The sequence below is a fragment of the Globicephala melas genome, chromosome 4, assembly GCF_963455315.2.
Source record: "Globicephala melas chromosome 4, mGloMel1.2, whole genome shotgun sequence".
Classification (NCBI taxonomy): Eukaryota; Metazoa; Chordata; class Mammalia; order Artiodactyla; family Delphinidae; genus Globicephala; species Globicephala melas.
This window is the reverse complement of record NC_083317.1, coordinates 123,912,957-123,935,013: the sequence shown is the minus strand read 5'-3', so window position 1 is coordinate 123,935,013 and position 22,057 is coordinate 123,912,957. Positions and strand designations below refer to the sequence as shown.

The following is a 22,057-nucleotide window of genomic DNA, read 5'->3' as shown; positions in this document are numbered from 1 at the left end:
CTCTTTAGTCATCGCTTGTTAATTTCAACTGCCATGTGATAATGACTCCTCAAAGCACTAAGTATGCAGGAATTGACAAACAACCTGCTGATTTTTAATGTCTAGCTGCCTAGCATGGCAGAGAGAGGAGTGCGGCCGCCAAATCAAAATTTCACTGCCGCCAACACGAACCCTCCACAGGGAACTGGTACAGCACACTGGGTGACACCACGGACCCACCAGCAAGGCAGGGGTAACAAATACACACTTTGTAAATATTTTGATCTTTGACATTTTCAAAAAAGCGTCAAAGTAGACATTATGGGGAAAGTTAGACTTTCTTGAGCTTCCTTAACTTATAATTTTATATTTTATTTTATTAAAAAATATTTTTGTTGAAGTATAATTAATTTACAGTGTTGGGTTAGTTTCTGGTGTATAGAAAAGTGATTCAGTTTTATCTATATAAAAATTTTTTTTTTTCCGTTCTTAATTCCATAGGAGGGGTAGAATTCAAATCTGGGGTCATAGTCTTTTAGGAGCTTAGGTCATCCCTGTTGATTTGTCATACGCAGATGTGGTCTGGGCACAACTGGCTGACGTAGGCAGTGCCTGGACCAGTTGGTTATTTTTAACCCCAGAGGTTTTATACTTTTCATGGCACAGAAGTACAAGCTCCCCTCTTGCTCTGGGTCAGCATTATGAATGTCCTGTTACTCCCTTTGGAGGATTTTGCAATCAGGCCACGTCACAGACACCAAAGCGAAGAATTCACGGTAATGGGGCTTCGTAATTTCTCATGCTGAAATCCCCTGACTTCTTGTCAAGAACGCAGTTGGAAAACACCACACTGAAGACTTCAGGGTTTTGTTTTTAACTCAAGCCTCTGGTTTTCATCAGAACTTTACAGCTTCCTCCCGCTTCCGAAATGGTATTTTTAAAAAATGTAAAACTGAGATTCTGTCAGAATAAGTAAGGTAATATATGTGAAATGGTTTGGGCAACTTAGGAAAATGTGTGGCAAGTCAAGATGTTGATGAAAACAAGTACCATAGTATGGTCAGCATTGGCGTTTGGCTTTTGATATTGCTATTAATATTGTAAGTATCATCATTTTTATTTATTTCTTTTTTTGGTCTCTCTAAATTGACTTTCATCTGAAATCCTTAGCACCACTTCCTTTATATATATATATATATATATATATATATATATGTTATTTATTTATGTTTGGCTGTGTTGGGTCTTCGTTGCTGCACGCGGGCTTTCTCTAGTTGCGGTGAGCGGGGGCTACTCTTCGTTGCGGTGTGTGGGCTTCTCATTGCGGTGGCTTCTCTTGTTGCGGAGCACGGGCTCTAGGCGCGCGGGATTCAGTAGTTGTGGCACACGGGCTCAGCAACTGTGGCTCACAGGCTCTAGAGCGCAGTCTCAGTAATTGTGGCGCACGGGCTTAGTTGCTCCACGGCATGTGGGATCTTCCCAGACCAGGGACCAAACCCATGTCCCTGCACTGGCAGGCAGATTCGGATTCTTAACCACTGCACCACCAGGGAAGTCCCCACACCACTTCCTAACTAGCCAAAGCATGTGGTGTAAAAATTTCAAGGACATTTGAAAAGCTTTGACTCTAGGCCAGAGGCCTAACCGCGAAGCTTCTAATCTTATTCAGAGACATTTGACCTGGGACTCACTAAGATCCATGAGGGAGGGTAGATTTGAGCCATCTCTCTGCCAAAAAAAAGATGCTTCCTGGCATTCGATGGGGCTCCCAGTGCATTGGCCAGAGGAGATTTTGAAAGCACTCCACAGAAGCACTGGCCCTGGGTGGCATCTCCCAAGCCGGAATAGAGCCCATCATCTGTCCAGAAGCCCCTAAGCAGAGTGCAGTCTCTCTGCTTGGTGTTCTGGGTAGGGGCCAGGGGGATTACACACAGAGGCAACAAGCATGAGGTCAACCCAAGAGCAGTAAAGATGTTGTGGAAACTGAATTCCCTTCCACATTCCAGTTCCTATAGTCTGTTATCTTCAAATGCAGCAGGAAAGTAGTATCTAGTGAAAAGGACTTTCTCATTGACCCAAATTCCTTGGCATCGACTATATCAAGGTACTTTGCAAAAGAGAATGTAGCTTAAAATTCACCCCAGCACCGGACTCAGTCTATCTGTCTTCCAAGTCCTCTTGCAGCAGCGAGGCCATGGCTGGGCTGGGCTCCCAAGAGGCCTCTCTTCCCTCTCTTTTCACTCTACATGAGGTAAATTCCTTTTCTTTACTTTAAAAAATTTGTAAAAAGACCCATAACATAGTCACTATACAAAATCTAAATCTGGAAAATACAGAAAAATATCAAGAAGCAACCAACAATCTCTAGTAATCCAACAACCAAGCAACAATTCAATATTAACATGTCAATGTATTTCTTTTCAATTTTTCATATATATTCTTTTCTTCTTTTAAACATTTCTGAAATGGTATTTTATATGCTTTTTTTCACCCCACTTAACGTTATGTTGTAAACATTTTTTCAAGTCACTAAATGATTTTGAAAATTCGATTTTTTTTTTTCTCGGTACACAGGCCTCTCACTGTTGTGGCCTCTCCTGTTGCAGAGCACAGGCTCCGGACGTGCAGGCTCAGAGGCCATGGCTCATGGGCCCAGCTGCTCCGCAGCATGTGGGATCTTCCCGGACTGGGGCACGAACCCGTGTCCCCTGCTTTGGCAGGCAGACTCTCAACCACTGCGCCACCAGGGAAGCCCGAAAATTTCATTTTTAATGGCTGTGTTTCCATTGCATGGATATATCTTAATTTATCCATTCTTTTTTTATGTACATTTTTATTGCCTCTAGTGTTCTGCTATTATAAACACAAAAACATTCTTGTAGATAAATCTTGGTGGACACCTTAGGCAAAATTCCGAGAATTGAATCAGTAGGTCAAATGACCTATTTTTAAAGTTCCTAATGCATGTTGATAAATTAGCCTCTAAAAAATTACCGAAGTCTATTTCAAAACCTAAGTCCCCTTCAGTTTCTCATATTAAAATGCATGCTCCTAGGCCCCAGTGGCATCAAAAGCTCCGAGGAGGCGGCCTAGGAATATGCATTTTAATATACCCTCCCAATCCTTATGCACATTAAGGCCTGAGAATTATTGTTAATGCTGCATTCAATTCAATAAACATTCATTTTCAGCAACACTTATTAGACAGAAAATAGATAACCCTACCTAAGCTAATATATCTAAACCAGAATTTAACTTAAAGGCTCTTTTTGGCTTCTGAATTTTAATTTCTCCTTAATCGTGGTTTGGTATAGTTGAAAGATTATCAGCTAGGGAGTTAGGAAACCTTACCGTAAATATGAGGTAACTGAGCCCCAGAATGGTTAATTTACTCACTTATGGTTGTTACCCAAAGATTTAGTGGCAAAGGTAGAACTAGAACTTGAATAAACAAAGGGCCCGGATCCACCCAACCTCTGGGTAGTGTTACCAAGTCCAAGCTCAGTAGTAGTAGCAGTAGCTCGCCACACGACAGGCCAGTAAATCGAGAGACGAGGTGCTGGGGCAAAGGGATAGTGACTTTATTCAGAAAGCCAGCAGACTGAGAAGATGGTGGACTAGTGTCCCAAACAACCAGCCTACCAGAGTTAGAATTCAGGCATCTGTTATACTAAAAGGGGAGGAGATGTGGCTAGTTGTTGCAAACTTCTTGGTGCCGCAATCCTTTGGTCCTGCAGCTGTCCACGTAGGTCTGGTCACAATGTTCCCATAAACCTCCAACAAGACAAATGTTATTCTCTGTTCTGCAACTTTTTATCTCTATGTGAATGGAGAAGTGTTATACCTTTAAAGGTCAGAGCCTTGAGAATGGGCTATCACATATATTTCAGGCTATCGGCAACATTGTTTTACAAAAGGTGCAGAGCCAGCATGACTAAGCACAGGCCACAGAGCACAAAGGTTAGAGCTAAAGGAATAGATCCACTATGGAGTCAGGTTTGTTCTTCTCTGTTACAATAGTGGAGACAAGGCGCCGAGAGAAGACTGACTCCTGAAGTGAGCACCTGCTTCCACCAGGGAATTTTTATCTGCCTTCTGATAGGCAGGGCATACCTCCGGACATGTGTGGGCAGCCCAGACCCTGCAAGGGTCACCTCATGAGACCACTCTGGGCCCTGAACCCTGAGGTGGTAACACTTAGACCAAGGAGGACATAGGATAGCCACACGGATCCAGACCATGAGGGCTGAGTAGGAGGTCGGGTCCAGAATCAGAAGCCAAGAGAACAGAGCAGGGGCAGGCAAGGGCAAGACTCATACTGTGGCAAAAGTTAGGTCGCAGCAGCGTGAGTTGAAAAGACCAAGCCAGAGCTGGGGGGAGCTGCCGTGCGTTCAGCCTGGAGGATGGAGTCTCATTACCCAACTTCACAGTCAGGCAAGGTACTGCCCCAGTCTGCGCCTGCCTCATTATATCCGAAAGGTGCTGTGGGCTGGGCTGCCTTCTGACAGCATATAAGTAGGGGCACCTGGGTGAACGAGGACAATGGGCCACAGAAGAGGTACCCAAGAATGGAAACTTGGAAAATTCTCTGTTACACCAGAGAACATAGTGAACAAACAAAAACCAAATTTGAAAATTCTCACCACCTTCGGAGAGGAAGTGTGACTATCCACCCTGTCTGTATATCTCTGCTCAAAGCCATCAGACCATACCCACTGGTCACCTGATGGTATCTGGCTGCCCTTCCACTTGTTTTATCAATACTACGTCAACTTCTGGAGGGCCACTATCGTATCGTTTGACTTTTGGGTTCAGCCTCCACAGTCTGCTCAGCCCCCAACAGTCCCCAGTTCACGGGCAGGTTCTATATATCACCATTTAGGTTCTTCCATGCCCAAGTTCACGTCCACGTCCTGTGAATGCACCAGGTAAAGCACAAGAGACAAAAGCCAAAGGAGAACCTTCGTTCACTGCACCCACCCTGCACACAGAAGCATGAAGGAATTTGCCTAGGATCACAGAGCTTCCCTGCCTCTGTGCGTGATCTCCATGATCTCTTGGCTGTCCCCATGCAGGACCACTGCCCACCTGATTCTTGGCCTCCTGGTCCAAACCTGTGGAGCCTAGGTCATGACGGGTATGGATTCTGGGAAGGTCCACAGCCTCCCTTGAATCCGGGGTACAGCAGATGGAAGGTGACTTTCCAGACATGGCTGGGCCAACTCGAGTCATCACAATGACGTTGGCCCTTCACAAAGCCCATTTCCCTGGTGTCCTGAACAACTTCCCTGGCTGAGACACCTTCTGCTATGCACACAGAATTCTAATTGCTGGCAGGACCTGGATCCCTAGGCTAGGAAGATCCATGGGGTGGTGACAGCAGTGCCTGCAGATCTAACTCCCAGGAGGTGGAAGTCAGATTTCCATGACATCCTGACAAAGTGTCCACATGCTGCTGGAGAGTCTTGAGTGGTCAACAGAGTAGGAGGTCCAAGGGCAAGAAGTGTTCAGTGTGGCCTGTGACATCTGACAAGTGCCACTGGTGGTCCCATCCTTACCTGTCTGTGCTAACTCCATGTCCCCCCCGGCCAGCCGGAACAAACACACATGCTGCTAATAAGTTACCAACTTTAGGAATAAAAAGCACTTATACAGTCTCTGGCCAAAGCTGCAGGAGGACGCCAGCCCAGGCAAAGTCTGTCACTGCCCCTTGACTGTCATATCATGGCCTTATTACCCCATGGGAGCGAGTATCACTGATCTCAAGTCTGCCTGCTGGACCAAGAGGTACTGCCTCAAAGAAGCCCAGCATTCCCAGATGGCAATGTCCCACCACTGCCGTCAAGAGGAACCAGACAAACCTGAAACCTCACCCCATATCAAGAGCCCCATTTTCCATCATCGCAATGCCAGACAGTCCACATTGCTGGCATCGAAATGCCAGACAGCCCACCATCAAAAGGAGCCCCTGTGCCTCTGTCAGGATGGCTAACATAAAACATACTGATGTTACCAAATGCTGGCGAGGATGTAGAGAAACCGGATTGCACATACACTGCCGGTGGGAGTATAAATGGTTCAGCCACTCTGGAAAACAGTTTGATCGTTTTTAATAAAGTTACACATACACTTACCATACATTCCCACTCCTGGGTATTTACAGACGAGAAATGAAAGCTTAGGTTCACACAAAAACCTGTACATGAATATTCATAGCTGTTTTATCTGTTATAGCTTAAAACTGGACACCTATCAAGTGTCCTTCAGTGGATAACAAACTGTGGTACCTCCATACCATGGATTGCTATTCAGCAGTAAAAAGGCACATCCAACATGGATGGATCATAAGGGCATTCTGCTGGGTGAAAGCAAGCCAGTTCCTAAGGGTTACAGACTGCATGATTGCACTTACATAACATTCTTAAAGGGACCAAATTACAGTGTTGGAGAACAGATCAGTGCCAGGGGTTAGGGCTGGTGGAAGGTGTGACTATGGTGGGGTAGCACAGGGGTTTCTTTGTGGTGATGGAATATCTTGATTGTGTTGATGGCTTCCCTAATCTCCACATGTGATAAAATTTCATAGAGCTCTAGACACACAGACACACACACACACAGCATGCATGTAAAAACTGGTGAAATCTGAAGTAGTAGTCTGTACCTGAGTTAACTGTGTCGTACCAATATTACTTTCTTGGTTTAGAGAATGTACTACAGCAGTATAAGATAATACCATTCTGGGAAGACAGATGACATCATACAGTTACTGTACTATTTTTGCAACTTCTTGTGAATCTTCAACTCTTTCCCCAAAAATTATTCAAAGCAACTTTTTAAAAGTTTTATTTTAGGTTTAAAAAAAGGGGGAGGTTGTTCCTCACCCCAAGGAAGGGGGATTCAGCCACTCCACTGGCTTCTCTTTCATGAGCAACTCCTATTGTTTACTTTGCCGCTTTCTAATTTATGGTTAGGCGTCTACGGCGGCATCCTGGTGGCTTTGGCCTCACCCTCTGCTTCTCAGAGTTAATCAGAGTCAGCCCATCTCAGACCCAATCACAGCTCGTCTTCCAGCACTGAGTGTGAATGTTCTCCCCTCCTCCACCCTGAGACTGTAACTTCAAAGACTCAGATCTAAGAAATGGTCTCACGGTGAAAAATCTAGGACAAATCATCATTCTCACCCTTGCACGGTAATTTCTTTTCTGGAATGGCTCTTTGTCTTCCCTGCTCTTCATACCGATTATTCTCTTCACCTTCACCAAATGGCCCCTCCTCTAATGGAAGGAGATTAACCCTTCTCTGCCCCCTCTCAATCTCATTCCGCTGAGGGCTTTCTCTCTCCAGCTCTGCTCTCTCCGGGCCCCATGCCGCAGCTGAACGCTCCAATGTGAGACGGCTGCCTTCCCTTTGAAGCATTTAGGCCTCTGTCAAACACCTTTTTGCCAGACTTGGCCCTGGGAAGACAGTTTTGAAATTAAACTTATCGTGAGCCCCCTGGGTTTGCAGTATGGAATTGCACAAGGCCCTGGGCATTTAGGTCGAGGGGTACCCGCTGTGCTCGCTACCTTCAGGACCTCATCCTAGTGAAATTCTAGCATTATTTATTCCCTTGTTTTGTGGAGGGGTCCCTAGTACCACCTAAGATTGAGGCTGTGCGTATGGGGCTGATGTCTATGCGGCATCCTGTCCGGATATGACAAGACACACACACACAAGCCACTGTCTCCCAGGACTGGCCTCAGTCCCTAATTTCCTGCCGTGCCTTATTCATTAGGGGCAGCCATCTCAAGAGACCATGGTGAGAGGGACATAGGTGTATGTGTCTTAGGCCTGGTTGTGAGCTGTCATCAGGTTGCTGCGCCAGAAAGGGGACTATTCGAATTGTTGATCTTCAGTGGGCGTTGGTGAATCTCCTAGTTTTGCACCTTCTGGTTTCAAAACCATACTGAACAACAGAAAATGAAACCTGCAACTTATTTTTAGCTGCTTATGCTAACTCATGAGATTTTTCTTTGCAAACCAAATAGGATAAAAGCCTACTTCAGCCGGCTGAACTTAATCTGATTGACTTAATATAGCAATCAAGCCTATCACGTCTGATACCTCTCAAATAACACTTGGTCCCAGGTGATATGTTGCTTAATGTTTACTATTTTGCTAAAAATTATATTTTTAAAAAATTAAGTATTCTATAACATTTTCTTCTGAGAGGAACTGGGCAAGAAGTTATAAACCCTCTATACTGGAATCTATTCATTAGTTCACTTATTCTATAACCATTTGTCAGGCACCTATTTAGGTGAAAAGTGGATTTTTGTTTTTTAATTGAGCCAGTGTGTTGAATCCCAAAGAGCAGAATACTAGGAATTAAGGAATACGGCTTTTATCCTGGTTGCTGAGGTCTTCAGATATCACACTCTCTTTGAATCTGATGTTCTCCTCCCTCAGAGAAAGGGTTCAGGGGCTTCCCTGGTGGCGCAGTGGTTAAGAATCCACCTGCCAACGCAGGGGACACGGGTTCGAGCACTGGTCCGGGAAGAAGATCCCACATGCCGCGGAGCAACTAAGCCCATGCGCCACAACTACTGAGCCTGTGCTCTAGAGCGTGCAAGCCACAACTACTGAAGCCCACGCGCCTAGAGCCCGTGCTCTGCAACAAGAGAAGCCACCGCAATGAGAAGCCCGTGCACCGCAACGAAGAGTAGCCCCCGCTCACCGCAACTAGAGGAAGCCTGCGCGCAGCAATGAAGACCCAACGCGGCCAAAAATAAATAAATAAATAAATGAAATTTATTTTTAAAAAGAAAAAGAAAGAAGGGGTTCAGATGGCATCATCTGAAGCGCCTTGCCTATCCTATAATACTGTGAAATGGGCTATGCCATTGAGAGCCCGAGGAGACGTTGAGGCACATTTTGGAGGCAGTGGTGTGGTCGTCGAGCCACCCTTATTTCTGTGTCCCCTTTCCCTGTTCTAGGAGGGACAGATGTAAACAAAGCCTGTGGTCTGCTGGCCAGACAACTTGTCCCCCCACCCCACCCCCCCGACTTGGTAAACAAGTGATTAAGAACTTGAAAGACTTCCATAGGTATTTTTAGTCTCCAGATCCGTTCCTTAACTCATGGAACAAGTTCTCTAATTTTAGGAAGTGGTTTCAAAGGACAAAGCTGAAGATTCCACTGGTAGTGGTGGGAGCAGAGAAAGGACCCCTAATCTGGCATTGGTTAATCAAGATCCTACCCATATAAGCCCCTCCATTGCACCTGGCAATGCTCTAGGTGCTGTGGGAGATACAGAGATCTCACAGGATGCCAGCCAGAGACGTGAGTAAAGGCAGGTAATTCAACACGACAAAAACATATTGTGCTTTTGTCTTTAGTCCAAAGGAAGTGGAGATTCACTGAGGTTTGTTAGGCTGCTCTGGTGAGAAGAGGTTCATGGTTGTGACCTTTCCGAACTACAAATTCATTCATCCGAGAGAAGAGAAAGCAAATGAATTTGTTCCCAGGTTGTCTTGGAATATCTGCTGCCCAGGATGAAGAAAGATATGAGGAGAGGATTATGTTCTCACATGGGGTAGATTTTACCCATCTGTAAGAATTCTTCCTTCTCCACTTTCATTGACGTCACCACCTTCCCTCTTCAACCTAGTTGCCTGCTAATCTCTCTAGAAAGAAGAAACTCAGCCTTCTTGCTGAATGTCTTTTGCCAGTTCAGGATCTAGAAGACCCTGCTGTTTCATTTGCTCTCCATCTGGGGAGTGGCAAACAGTGATGGCTGCAAATGAACGTGTGACTAGAGATGCAGGAATGCTCTTGATCTCCCTGGGCACGCAAGGTCTTTATTAGTGCCATATTTCCAATGCACTGCAAAATGAAAGCAGGGGCTATTCTGCTGCTAAAGCTGAGGTAGTGACATCGAAAATGGTGGTGAGCCATGCTGAGGACGTTCCCATGGGAGAGTCTGAGCTGAATTAGCTTGGGGTGGGATGTTGTCTACCACAGTCTCCCGGGCAACCCTAAGTCACATACCACTTTTTCTCGGTTGAAAACCACATGGTTCACATTTCCCTTCTCCCTCCAACTCTTTCCTCGAGGGTAACCTCAGTTTGGTCCCCAAGGCTTGCTGCCTGGCCCTTGCCGTCAAGTGTGTACTGCTTGCCCTCATCTTACACAAGTGCTAATGGATGGAAGTGAGAAACCTCATGTCTAAGAATTGGAGCAGGCTTCCTGGAGCTCAAACTCCTCACCCATGATCATTCACCCAAGCCTTTGTTCTACTGCCTCAGGACCACCGAGAGAGATAATCCTCCTCTCATATTCTGAGCAGGGTGGAGCTGATGGAGTTGATTTGAAAGCCCCCTTTGCAAGCCATCTGGCTGGCATTTAAAATTACTGCCAATGAGCGAGACAGTCATCTGGTCACCTAGCCAGGAGGCAGGAGACTTGGAGTCCAGCTCTTGGCCTAACCAACCTAGAAAGCAAGCAAGTGGGGCTGGATTGTTTAGAATCACAAACCTTCAGAGCTGGAAGGGATCTTAAATGGGGGCAGAATGTACAGATGTTCACATAGAGAGGCAATCATTAAAATGATGCATTTGAAACACTAAGCTTGGAAAATCTCTTACTCAAAAGTTAGGCTTTTCAAAAGTCCATTTTTAAAATATGTTGGGGAAGGAACTCATCATATGGACTTAAGTTGTCTGTTCAGGACAGAAACACTATTTGTGAGTAGAAACCAGGTCAGTCTTTTTTTTTTTAATTTATTTTTTTAACATCTTTATTGGAGTATAATTGCTTTACAATGGTGTGTTAGTTTCTGCTTTATAACAAAGTGAATCAGCTATACATATACATATATCCCCATATCTCCTCCCTCATGCGTCTCCCTCCCACCCTCCCTATCCCACCCCTCTAGGTGGCCACAAAGCACCCAGCTGATCTCCCTGTGCCATGCGGCTGCTTCCCACTAGCTATCGATTTTACATTTGGTAGTGTATATATGTCCATGCCACTCTCTCACTTTGTCCCAGCTTACCCTTCCCCCTCCCCGTGTCCTCAAGTCCATTCTCTAGTAGGTCTGCGTCTTTATTCCCGTCCTGCCCCCAGTTTCTTCATGGCCATTTTTTTTTTTAGATTCCATATATATGTTAGCATACAGTACTTGAAACCAGGTCAGTCTTGATTGTTATACTGAGTTTTCTTTGATTATTTATTTATTTATTTGTTTGTTTGTTTATTTATTTTTTGGCCGCACGGCATGTAGGATCTTAGTTCCCCGACCAGGTATCAAACCTGTGCCCCCTGAAATAGTAGCTCAGAGTCTTAACCACTGGACCACCAGGGAAATCCCTCTTTGATAATTTAGATTAGAATAATCTAACAACTGGATAACAAATTTATCCACAAATGCAGGCTTGTAGAAGAGTTTTAATACAGCAAATGGGTAAACTCACTAAGTGTGTGATCTTGGGCAAATATCTAGATCTCTCATGGTCTCAAGTTTCCTCATCTGTACCATGAAAAGACTGGACTTCATTAGGTGAAGTAGTTTGCTCAGATGGATGTGTAAGCTTTTCCACTTATTTCGCCTGATAAAACATTTCCAAATTATGACAAATCTCTGACCAAAACTGTTATCCTCTTTTCTATCCTTAACTTTCCAACATGGTCTAGTTAATTCCTCTTCTCTTATTCTTTTCCACCTGCTGGTCCAAACTGTCTCCAGTTGGTACCCACAATTCCCAGGGCTTGGAGAGTTGAGGCTGGTTCATCTAAACAGGGGTAGTCTTGGCTCCAGGGAGTAGGGGTCCCCTCTACCAGGAGTCTGCACAATCAGAAGATTCCTATCGATACATCAGGACAATGTGGATGGAGGAGGTTTTATCCTTTTAGGATTGGTGGAAAGACCCAGACTTTGGAATCAATTGGACTGGGTTTGAATCCTAGCTCTGCTATGTGTGACTGGTAATCTCAGTTAGTTCCTCACCTAAAGTTGATGATAACTAATACCCACCTTGCAGGATTATTGGGTTAGAATTAAATAATATAGCTAAAATATTGAGTCCATAGTAGGTTTTCAATAAATGGTAGCTACTATAGACTTAGCTCTGATCAAAGTAGAAAGCAGAAGCCCCTGCCCTGATATCTAGGCAAAATGTAGATGTTCAAAGTAGCATTGGACTTTCCTAAAACTTTAGGCTAAAATATCATTCAGAGGCATTTTTAGTCATTGATAAATTAAGTCACCATATTGTTTCCATGAATATCCTGCAAACAAATGTAATAACCAACCTCATAAAAATGTTTAAACTTTTTAAATTCTAAGAACTTAAACAAAAATGTTACATCTGGTAAACATTTTATTTTTAAAAGTCGAGATTAGGAAAAAAAAAAATCAAGATTATAGTAGCCGAACCTGATAACAAATTTTACCCACAAATGTTGAATATCTGTATTAGGTATAAACGGAAACCAGCTGTAGTTTTTAATGCAGTGAATGGAGCAAAGAAATGTGCAAACCAATCCAAATGTTTATAAACCAAGGACTCCTCGGGGACTCAGTGCCCTGACTTTATGTTTTTTTTAAACAGAGAGTCAAGCTTTGTTCATACTTGAATTATGTACTTTGCATAAGTCATGCAATTTAACTTTAACCCACAGGACTGAAAAGAGAATGAGCTCAGACTGACTGCAGAAGGAGACTGTAAGCAAGTAAGGGCATTAATCAAAGTGAAAGAGGCAGCCCTTACTGCTAGCTCTGTCCTTCTCCAGGCTGCTCCTGCCGATTATTTTGGGTTCCTTGTGCTTGACTCATCAAAGAGGCAAAAACAGGTTAAAATTTTCATCACAGAAAAGGGATTTGTCTGTTAAATGCACGTTTGTGCCTATGCCCTGAGGAGGTTGATGAGCACACAATTTTTAAAAATCATAAGTGAGTGCATACCCTTGCCACTTGTAATCATGACAAAGCTTAAGTAATTCAGGCATGACCATGGTTTGTTTTTTTTTTTTATGTGCAAAACAGGATTTACTAGTCGAGAATGTCTGTCTAAACAAGTTCATCCATGTAAATGCTTTCAGCTACAGCTCAAATTTGTTTAATACAAGCAGGTTCGGTAAACAAGCCACATTTGCTTGTTGAATGTTTTGGAACATCACAAAATAAACCGATAACGTGGCTTTTAGGCTCGATTTGACAGACGGTAGACAGAGAACCCCACTGGGAGGTTTGGAAACCACTTGCCCTGGCATCCGGCTTACAAGCACCAGTAAGGGACCTGACCGCATTCACCATCCTGCCCCTGCAAAGCGGACATAACACTCTTCACTCATTCTGTGGGAGCCTGATCTGGATTACTGTCCTTGTCACTGTCATTTATTATCTCAGGCAGAGGAGGCAGCGACTTCATTCTATGTGGTCAGAGTAGATTCCGTATCGTGTATATTTAGCTTGCATGATAATAATTTGTGAGTATTTTAATGTGAATGTCTAACTTTCAAGTGTTACTAATGAGGACTATCTGGACAGACACCAAGGGCATCAAATGTCTGTGTTCACCTCAACCTCCTCCAGCCCCGCTTTAAGGACCCTGCTTTATAGATGACCATATATTAAATTGGTACCTTGCAACTGAGCGTTATAGGCTCACTAATTCTCAACCTCCATGGTGAAGGAGGAATTAGCCTAGGGATACTCCATCCTAATTTTCCGTCGCTGTCAATGCTAACCAGAGCTCATAGAGCAATGATGGTGGGGGCGGGGAAGATGGGTCCACCATCGGGGTTAGACCAGGAGCTACTGTTTCCGTTAAAGCCACGTTTATTTCTGGAATAGTTGTGGGAGAGAGATGTGCTCCAAAGCGAAGAGGGCTCGGAGTGGTTCAGGTATGACCGACCATCTGGACAACCCAGCTCAGAGACTCTAAAGTGTACGGGATAGAGGTGGGCTGGATACTTTCCACACATTGAGCTAAAAAATCACTTGGGTTCGGTGGAAGGAGACAGAATGAGAGCTAGAAACAAAAGATCCGGCTGTGAAACCTAGTACTTAAGTTCAGATGTTCAAATACATTTTCTCCTTTAAAAATATTCTGGGCAACTTAAATGTTTTGCTAACCTGATTATTTGCAGCCAGTTCTTATAGAAGAGAGAGACAACCCCAGAAAAGATTAATTCATTTTTGCACGTGTTAAAATTAATTAACATTAGCATATTTAGTGATGCAATAGGCAATTAAAGACTTTTGGAGAAATAAGAAGAAGAAAAACGTACGTATTATATATTCAAAATCAGTCTCATAACATTTTCTAAAAATGTTGGCTTATGTCCAGGATCTAAGGCTGGGGGTGGGTATGGTTTCTTTGTAGCTGAAGAAAGAGTAGAAAAGAATCTGTTCCATTTCCTTAAAAATAAAAGACTTCATGTTTTATACAGCATGGTAAATGAAATGCTTTTCTGATTTTTACCTGCCGGCAGGATCTGGAGGAAATTTTGCTAGCAGGCTATTCTGTTTTCCTCTCTTTGGCAACATGGTGACACTGGTTTTGTAGCAAAACAGTCTTTGCTTATTAGGCATTTCTTCAAAATCCTGAATAAGCAGCTCTTTCCACATTTTTTTGTTCCACATGTTAAACATTTCATTGCAATTTGAGCTTCGTCTGTGTGTGTGTGTGCATGTGTGTGCGTGTGTGTGTGTGTGTGTGTGTGTTGATAGGAAAGATTGAAAGGGGATGTATAAGAATTCTTGAAGGTTTTTTGTTTAAAAAATTAATTCCTACGATTATGTATTGGAGTCTCTACAGAAGGTGATTCCAATTTATTACATACAGCCAAAGTAAAGCCCATCAATCCTGAGCAGCGGCAGTAGGGAGGGGATATTGAAGAAGACATGAAATTCGGTGTTTGAGTAGATGAGATTTAATTTTCGGAAAACATTTCACTCATAAAACAGATAGCACCCCAGTGTCAGCCCTGACCTCCGTGATGTCAATGTCATCGTGGGAGCGTAGCTAAGCCTCAAAGTAAAACAAAGAAACATTGCATGTCAGCTCAACACCATTTCTTCCCTTACACTATGTACAATATATATACACAAAGCCTTTTGGTATTCCTGTTAACGGCTTGTTACTTTACGTTCTAGCTTTTGGAGGGGGAGGAAGGAGAAAAATCATTTTGCATTTCCTAGGTTCTGAGCAAGTACAGTATGCTGTTGCAAGACTTAACATTATTTAGGTCAGCGTCGTAAGGACAGCTTTTATTTTATCGTTCGTGATGGTCAGCTATACATCGAAAGGAACTCAGCATCAGTTTATTTTTCTGTAAGTGCTTTTATTCTGCTTTTAAGTTTAAGCAAATTCATTCACATTTTAATACCATTCCGACTGGGGAGGTATCTGCCGTTCTGTACAGCAGATACATTTAGCAGAATACATTTACATGGCTTGTGGTTAGAGGTTATAGCACGGATACAGACAGCTGATCATGCATTCTTCTACAAGCCTGCCGGCACCATTTAGGATTCTGAAAAATAATCTAGAAATGCTACACCCTTTATAATATTATTCTTTACTTTGCAGTAGCTTAAAAGGTTTGTGTTTGTCATTGTTGCTAGCCATTCTATGAAATTAGCAGTCTATAAAATGCATCCCGAACCAGATACATACTGTATTGAAAGCTTTCTTCAAGAAGAAGATGTGACAGTATTCGTTCCAGCTTATTTTCTTCCTTAGCAAAAGGATTGTCTGATTCTTAGAAGCAGAAGGGAACATTCATTGTGCAGCAGCTCTGCTGAACTGTATGAAATGCCTTCTACTGTCTGGTTGCAGAATTTGGAGTTTGCTAAACAGTGTTTAGTGATTGGGCTCATCTTGCATCACCAGTTGATGACATTTTTCTTTGTTCCCTCCTACCCAGTTGAACCAAGACTCTGAGGCTGATATGCAATGTCACTTACAACATTAATCAGACACTGCATTTAAGGTGAGCTGTCCTTTGCCTCCTCCTTCCCCAGTGCTCGTGTGCTGCCTGCAGTGCGTATCTTGCTTCTGCAAGCCTAAGATGGCAGGCAGGATTAGCCGTGCTTGTGCTGTGTGTGTGCATGCTGTGTATAGAATTCATTACACGTTGCCTAGTATTTCAGATGTGAGTATGTAAATGCTCGGGATGCCATATCATCTGGTAGCGAAGACTTGTTTTTGCCTCATTACAGCCTTAGCTATTTCAGCATCACCTTTCAGCTCCGATTCATTTGCTTCCGGATGTTTGCTTTTCATCACATTCAAAATAGAATTTTACCTTTTTTTTTTTTTTAACAAAGGCAAAAAAAAAAAACCCACTAAAAACAAAAACAACAACAAAACTCTGCTACCAGATGGTGTCTCCCCTTTCTTCTTGCATTTGCTGTCTTTTAAATAATGTATGTTGTATTGTTAATTAATGTGAATATCAAATTAAACACTTGAAACTTACATGTTTATTATGCGGGTAGGAGGCAAGGTGGAATCTATTTTTAACTCTTATGTACTCCATGGTGTACAAACAACTTGGTTCTCAAATTTGTATTTTCAGTACTGGTATCAGTGGTTTGATTTTCAGCAGATGTGACAGTGGCCTTTGCAGTGGTCAGCTCCAGGCTTTGAACTCTCAGAGGAGGAAGGGAAAAAAATTCAACACGCTACTTCCTTGGTTGCAGCCTCAGAGAAACCTTGGATGAGAAACTTCTTTTTTCAAACCTGTTTTCCTGTTGATAAATTCAGTTCTCGTGATCACAGTACATTCAAGCTGTTCTGCGTATGGTTTTGTGTGTGTGTGACAATTGCATCTAAAACTTGAGAGCAAGAAGACGGAGAAATCAGTTGGTCTCCATCGCTTTACATAAAAATGGCTGAATGTCTTGTGATGCTAACACTGCATTAAGTGATACATACAGGTAGGTTGAAATTTGCATGTTTTATAGATTTTTTTTTGAGCCATGTAGCAAGAACATTAAATAGATTAAAATATGACTTTTAAAACAAATTAAATAAGACAGTTGTAATTGGGAGGGGAGGGTATTCAGTTGGATGGCCTTTCCTATTCAGATACTATACAAATATATAGCTTTTATAAACTTGTAAAATGATTCTGCTATAAAAGTGAGATGATTCCTCCTAAAAAATCATATATATGATAGGTGTGGCGCCATTAGACCACAAAAGAATTTTTTGAAAAGTCTGTGGATTCAGCTCCATTTTAGCTTGAAACTAAAAATAAATGGGCTTCTGGAGATAATTTTGAACAGCGCAAATAAGCTTAATAAGAAACATTTAAAATATTTAAATTTTAAGAAGCGGTCTTTAAACGTGTTATATGAGAGATGAAAATAAAAACTTAGAGGCTTCCAAAATCAATTTTAGATAATGTACAAGAATAAATGTATTATTTGTATATCTATTATTTGGGAAGATGAGGAATCACAATTTTAAAGGGGGAACTATTAAATATAGATGGCTCTGTTAGAAGAAAAATAGCCTCACTGAATGAAAGAGTCCCTAGAATGGTTCATTGCAAACCATACAGCTGTGGTTCTGTAAGCACCAAATTCTAGCACTTTTCAAAATAAATTCATGGGTTCTTTCCTTTGAGCTCAACTTCTCAAATAGATTTTAGTTTCAAATTAACACTGGGCCAGAACCTGTTTCTTTAGTAACCACATCTTATTTTAAAATGCAGTAACAGATATGCAAAAGATAGTCTTTAAAAAAAAATGTTTCATGAAAATTTTGCAGTTCTTTTTCCTCTTGTGTAGAGTCTGAACTGGTTTTAGACATTTATAAATGCGGTCTTCAAGCCTTAAAAATTAAGCCATATTTCTATACATAGAAACCTTGCACAGTAAGAGCTTTTTCTTTTCCCCTTTGTGCTCAGCACTTTCAAAATTCAGGTTTTCTTTGTCATGTGCTCCAGAATGCTGGTCAAGGCTTGTTGTGCAAAGGTGTAGTTTCATTATCACGAGTTCAGCAGCGCCACTGAAACAATAGATATCTCAGAAATTCTGAGAATCAGAAAATGCTTATGCCATTGTTTTTGCCTGATCCCTCCATTGGTAACCTCCGAGCTCTCAGTAGAGAAGGACCCAAACCCAAGCCCACCCCAGCCCCAACTATAAGTGCACATGGAGCCTCTGTGCAACCATCTTTGTAGGTGTGTTAGGAGGGAGATGCTGCCAAACCCAAAACCTCCCTGAGGTTTGCTCCAGTATGTAGAACATTGAGCTGCAGAACCATCTGTGTAAATAGTTGCTTTATCTTAGCAGTCTGTCTAATATTCCAAAGCACTGTCTATCAAATCAAACCTCTAATGGGCTAAAGATTTGTTGTTGTTGTTGTATTGTTGTTTTGAGGCCAACTTAAATATTTTGCTTGGAGTTTTTTCTCTGGTTCAATATATTAGAACATGATTCATCTCACGGTGATTTTGTTCTCTGGGCTTGCCATGAAATATCCTTCCTGCAATACCTTTTTTTTTTTTTTTTTTTGCTGTTTGGGAGCCATTTTCCTTCTTGCCTGTGACTTAAAAAGACTAAGTACATTTTGCATATAGCATCAATCAGAGGATCGTAAACTGAAGGGAAATGTCGGAACCCTGATTCAGCATTGCCTGTTTATTTCAGTATCAGTAGCATTAACAGTTGCAGTAGGATCAAGCTAATTGTCACTCGTTCTTGAGCAAATAATGAGCCCAGCATTTGTAATTAAAACACTGTTGCTGTTCGGAAAGATTACAACTCAATGTCTTCTATTTTGATAGGCCGGTACAAATTAATCATTTTGAACCCATTTGAATCTTAATCACAAGATTAGATGGATTCAATGGAATTGTTTTACCCTACAATTGAATGCCTGAGAGATTCAACAGTGTATTTCTTCTCTGTAAAATGTCGATCCTTTTGTTTTTAACTCAAGTGTGGTTGTGTTACCTTATAGGTTTTCATACCTCATGATTTTTTGTGGCATTATTCATTTATGTTGCTCTTGGCCTCTCCTAAAAGAATTTTAAACACACGTCAAGGAGCTTGAAAGCCAAATAAGACTGTTGGGAAGTATACTGTACCACTGTCATTGTAATTCATAGACCAGTGAAAGGAAGAAGAATTATCATTTATTACGTTGTTGTGTTTCGCCTTAATGCTTTGCCTTCATATTTCACCAGGCACAAAGCTTTTCTAAACTTACCCATTTACAATTATCATTGGATTTCCTGCCGGTTGTAGAGGATGGCACTTATCCCTTCTCATTGTTGGAAAGGCAGTGCTTGACCCATTTGTACTTTTTGGCTAAGGTGTTTACACTGGGCAGGCCAGAGCAGGTGCGACAGGAAGAACGTGCAAACAACTGCCTTGTTCCCACCAAAACAAAATGGGCAAATCTGTGGTTTTCTGCCTGAATGATTGGTAGTCTAAAATTCTCAACTCTTTTTTCGGAGAATAGGGATTGTTTTTCCGAGCCTTAACACAGTGAGATTACCAAGATGGCATCTCTTGCTACTAGAGGGATGTTGATCTACCTCAGCGATTTCCATGGATCCCCCATAGAGGAGATGGGTACCCAGACCACATCTTAGGGCTGGTTGATATGGGGAGATGGATCTAGAAAGACGATCTTCTCTTTAATACGCTAAGCCTTTGAGTTCCTTGGTACCATATGGTTCATTCTAGCAGCTCCCTTCCAAGGGAAATGCTGTTCTTAATGTCTTTCTTGGTAATTAAACATTCAACAAATATATTGAGTACGTACTACATACCAGGCATATTCCAGAGGCTAGAAATATAGTAATGAGCAGGAGAGACCAGGGCCTGCCTCTCATAGACCCACCCCTAGTGTGGTGGAGTGGTAGGGGCCAGGGGCACAAAAATAAATATGTAAACAATTAATTGGAGAAGACAAGTGCAAAGGAGAAAGAGAAGATAAAATTTAAAAAAACAAGGGTGTGTTGTTGGGAGGCGAAGAGCCACTTTATTTTATTTTATTTTTTTTGCGGTACGCGGGCCTCTCACCGCTGTGGCCTCTCCCGTTGCGGAGCACAGGCTCCGGACGCGCAGGCTCAGCGGCCATGGCTCACGGGCCCAGCCGCTCCGCGGCACGTGGGATCTTCGCGGACCGGGCACGAACCCGCGTCCCTTTTATCTGCAGGCGGACTCTCAACCACTGCGCCACCAGGGAAGCCCGAAGAGCAACTTTAGAATGGTTGGCCAGGGAACTCCTTCCGGAGGAGTGGTATTTAGGTGGAGACCTGGATGGTGACATGGATGCAGACAGGGGAAGGGCTGATGGAGAGCGTTACCAGGAAGCGGGGTGCTCATGCTCAGACCACAAAACTCCTTTCTACGAGTAACTGCCGTTATATCGGAGCCAGCTCTGAGGACTTGGTGCGTTGAGCCTGACTTAGGTAAGCTGCCCCCGAAGCGAGACGGTGGGCCAGGCCCGCATGGCTGGTTTTAGTCAGATTCCCAGGACTCAGTGCCAGCAGAGTCATTGCCTTTGACCCAGACCCACCGCAACACGGCCTCAGAAGGTGCAGTGAAGTTCTGGACTTTGCAGTCCTAGGTGGTATTGAAATTTGGGCACAGATTCAGTGCTAGCTCAAGAAATCCACGGAAGAAAGGAATCCCGGAGCAAGGAAATTTCTGGGAAGCCTGTTGCTTTATTTTTCTTAAGAACTCCAGAACTTCAATTTGTGGCAAAACATTGAGAGAGCCACTTCCTTTAATTTTTGTTTTCAAAGGCAAGAGGTGGAAGGGTCTGTCCCACCTTGCCAGTAAATTGTCTTTGACCTCTGACACCTCCAACGCTTCAGTTTCTGCAGAACTCTGTTGGTGGCTTTCTAAAGACCTCACTGCTTGGAGTGTTCTTTTGCTATTTGAACAAATAATACTAAGGAAATTCTTCGGAACCAGAACTCTTTCATGCCTTTTAGGTTCGTCTGCTCATGAAGCTCCAAGAACAAAGGGATAGGTTTGCTCTACACCTTAGAAACCATAAGACCCTTCAGAGTCTTCTCAATGTTTCAGAAGCACCTTCTAACCCTGATTCACAATTTAGTGGGCTTTGCTTATCACAAGTTAGAAGTGGCCTGGCTGACTCCCTACACTTTGTTTGGTTTTGACTAGCCATAAAACATTCCACTGCATGAAGAATGTTCTAGTTCTTTGTAGTAGAATATTGCCCATCAGTGGGGAGGGGCTTCAACTGTTCAGTTCACTTCTTCAAATATTTGTTGAGCATCTGCTGTGTGACAAGCACCACTACAACCCAGGCAGAATGGAAATGTGACACGAAATTCCCTGTGAAGCTCATGTCCACTTTCACAAGGCTAGGGACAGGTACAATTGTATATCCTCTCTGTTCCAGAAAGAGATGAATGGCATGCTGCTCTCTTCGTGGCCTTTTATACTGTTTCCTGAAGGCTAGCCTTCAGTTTGGGGGCATCTCAACCAATGGAAAAGATGGTTCTTCCCTGGGACTCTGTGTCTCATCCTCAATCACCTTCCCAAAATGTCCTGGTTCTAATAAGCCACCGTATGTCTGGCTGCCCTTCTCCAAGCTGGTCTGCCTGGCCTAGCAGGTGACCTCCATAACGGTTGCCACTCTTTCGCGTTCATGAGCAGATGTTAAGTTGAGAAGGCCTTGAATGCAAAAATGTGAATTCGTGATGCAGGCAAGACGCTTCTGCTTTTTCACCTTCCCTGACAGACAGTGGGGGTCTCCCTGCTGGCTGTTCTGCTTCTGTGGGAAGCAGGTAAATCAAAGACCAATTGCCAAAGCCCTTGTCTTTGTTAGGTGATCCCAGCATGGCACTGCCATGGCCCAAACATCTCATTGACCAGAAAATGGCTCTTTTGATCTTGTCATTCATTTTGCATCTTTTCCTTTAATGACTTTCTTGCTTCTGCAGCTATTCCTGTTCAGGGCTTGAGACTAGCATTTGGCTCTGCAGTCACTATATTTGGCCTGTGGAGGAAGTTTGTTTTCTGGTTCGGTTTTGTTTTTAAAATGCCAGTATAAATATTTTTTCTGCGTTCATAGAATGCTGTGAAGACTTT

At 42.9% G+C, this 22,057-nt stretch overlaps 1 protein-coding gene across 12 annotated transcripts in view; it reads left to right on the top strand.

Moving 5' to 3' along the window:
• Nucleotides 1–22,057, top strand: part of ZBTB38 (zinc finger and BTB domain containing 38) — a 75,907-nt gene that overhangs the window by 3,465 nt on the left and 50,385 nt on the right. For 2 of the 12 annotated variants that reach the window (XM_030873336.3, XM_060298542.2), the window contains exon 3: nt 15,892–15,957. The gene's annotated coding sequence lies outside the window, so the exon portion shown is untranslated. Of the gene's footprint in view, nt 1–13,810; nt 13,864–13,961; nt 14,247–15,227; nt 15,297–15,891; nt 15,958–16,336; nt 16,907–20,147; nt 20,404–22,057 lie in introns of those variants that run through there. The other 10 variants (XM_060298534.2, XM_060298538.2, XM_060298535.2 and 7 more) reach the window with 9 other exon arrangements.